Raw genomic sequence first — 2805 nt, 5'->3', positions numbered from 1 at the left:
AGCTAAATATAAAAATCCCATTGAGTGAAACGCGCTCATTTAACGCGCTCCGCGCCGCTCCAGCAGCATGTTCCTTATTGTTGACGCGCACAACAACCCGCGCCTTAAAATAAAGCAGCAGCAGCTCAGTGTGAGGGCAGCTCTGCCATTTAGACAAGTGCAACAGCTTTGCAGGAGGCAGCGCGCTGGAAAATGGCTTTCTTAACTTATCTTCACGCCATCTTTCCCGGAGAAGTGCAGTGAGATGAGAGCAGCTGTTGTTATTGTGCCTTTGTAGTGCAGGAGAGCAGAACACCGAGTTGGTGCTCAGAGGACCACAGTGCCACTGACCGGCCAGAACCAGGGTCCAGCACAGACACAGGAACCAGACCAACAAACTGATGCTGCTCAGTGTTATTATTCATCTAAATGTTTGTTAGTTTTAGTGTTTGGGCTGTTTTCTATCCAGTCAATAGCTTCTAGTTTCTAGTTTAGTGAAACAAGAAGCTCTGATGTAAAATGAGGGTTTTGTGTTCAGTCCATTTGAAACGAGCCTGTCCATGAATGGCTCACTCTGAAAGGTTTGGACTGAACAATCTGTGCATCTTTACTTACTGGTGATTAACACCAGTCTATGAGTCAGTTAATCATAAAAAGGAAGTTGCACCAACTAGTTTGTTTTAATGACTTTTTGTATGTTTTGTACTTAATTACCATAAATATAAGTTATTAAGTCGACAGCTCTACTTGTTCCACTTAGATTTTCTTCAGTAGTTTTTGTTTTTTTTCTTTTTTCTGTGGTAGTTTTTAAGGTATTAATTGATTCAAATAATAAACATGACAAGCAGCAGCTGAAACTTTATCCTACTTATCCACTATTTCACTAAACTCAAGGGCCAAATCTAAATTGACGAGCGTTCGCAACCTGAGCAGGACAACATGTTCCATCAGCTATATGAGCATGTGTGGCCCAAACTCTGCCTCACAGCTGAAACTATGACCAAATAGTTGTAAAAGAAATGATATGAGTTTAGCTTACAGGTCCTCTGACACACAGTCTGAAGCCGCTGACATTTAGTCTGCACAGCCAGGCGTGTTTAGTGGGAAGAGACTTGAAATCAAGTTTAATTAAGTTACTACAAACTGAATTTAAAATAGAAATTAAAATATTATCACATTTCACCAATAGTATTATGTCAAGCCAACCTATCAAAACAATGCAAAAAATAAAAAATGAAAAGGTTTATTTAAATCCGTAAATTCAAGATTTTATCCTGCAACTATGCATTTAATGAAGTGGTGGGAATAGTTGCCCTTAATTACGTTTCAGAGAATACAGAGCTAAAACAAATAGATTAACCACCAAGTAGGCTGCAAAAAAAACAACAACAAGTGAATGGCATCTGTTTTAGAAAATGCAGTAATCCTTTACAGTCTTTTCCATTCCAACCAAATGGTCCAAACTCCCTGGTTCTGACTTTTCAGTTGTTCATAGATGACTGGGTTCCAAATGCTACCCTGTTGTACATTTATATTTGTTAAATTAGCACCAACTGACACACAGGAGCCATTCACAAGCTGCAGGGTTTCCAAGCAAACATGGAGTTAATCAAGGTTCCAAACAATAACTGGCGCACAGTAAACTGTCCTTTGGAAATCCTGAGCTTCAGCCATCCACCTCTGGATCTACATTTAAATGGCTGATTAGCCACCGAGCACAGAGAGTCCCATTTGTTTAAGGTTCACAGTGAGAACCAAAACTGATGAAAAGAGAAGCGAGCAGCAGAACAGACCATTTTCACAGCAGACATTTTGACTTGTCACAGCAAAAGCAGTAGAAATAACAGAATGATGTGAGGTGTCCCAGTAAGCTGTGACAGTGCTCCAGTGTTCACAGCAACATGGTCAACAGCATGGACCGGAGGCACTGTTATTACATCTGAGCCTGTCCTGCTGTGTTTGCTGTGAAAAAGAGTCGATCGCTGCCAGAATTTATTCAAAAGTAAAAAATTATTGCTCTAAAAAAATAAACAAACAACAGCAATAACAACAAAAACAACCAGTAGGATATTAAAACTCTTTGGGTTGGGGTTTGCAAGTATTTGGGAAATTGTTCCTTTTATGACTCCGTGGTTTGTGCAGGTGTGCTGATAAAAGGACCTCCACGCATACGGATGTAGAAAGCTTAGAAGGAGCACCAGCGACCCCATAAAGGCCCCTGAAAGTAGTTGGAGTAATTGTTACTGCTTTAGCATTTGCACAAAAACGGATGCAAAGCTGGACGTGTACGTGTTAAACAGATTACATGACTGCAGAAGGAACCTGTGGTAGCCTTCCTTCTGGTGTTGTGGCTGTAGCAGCCTGTTGCTGATGGAGCTGCTGAAGGAGCTGCTGAAGGTCTCCACATGCAGGAGGTGAGAGGTCTGGTTCATGATGGATGTCAGCTTGGCTACACTGAAAAAAGTGAATCTAAGAATATGTAGTTGTGACTTAATAAAGCCTGTGAAAATAACAATAAAAAACAATGTTTATCTTTTGACATGAATATATCAAGTTGTGAATTAGTCTACATTTGTTCAAAACACTGGTCGTTTTGATTTTTGTCCTTAACAAGCTGTATGTAAGTGGCTCAACAAATCTTCTTATGCAGAACCACTCAACAAACTATTTGCTCGAACTTCGCCCCCCGTGGTGCATTATGGGTATTTGGCGCCAACCGTCGGTCACTGGCGGAAGCACTGCAGCAGTTCGGAAAAGGGGGAGAGAACTTTAAGGTAAGAATTACTTTAATGTTATTATAGCTGGTTAATTACTGCAGTCTTTCGG

This window comes from Stegastes partitus, unplaced genomic scaffold, assembly GCF_000690725.1.
Source record: "Stegastes partitus isolate 25-593 unplaced genomic scaffold, Stegastes_partitus-1.0.2 Scaffold1214, whole genome shotgun sequence".
Classification (NCBI taxonomy): Eukaryota; Metazoa; Chordata; class Actinopteri; family Pomacentridae; genus Stegastes; species Stegastes partitus.
The sequence above is the reverse complement of the archived record's forward strand: the minus strand, read 5'-3'. Positions refer to the sequence as shown.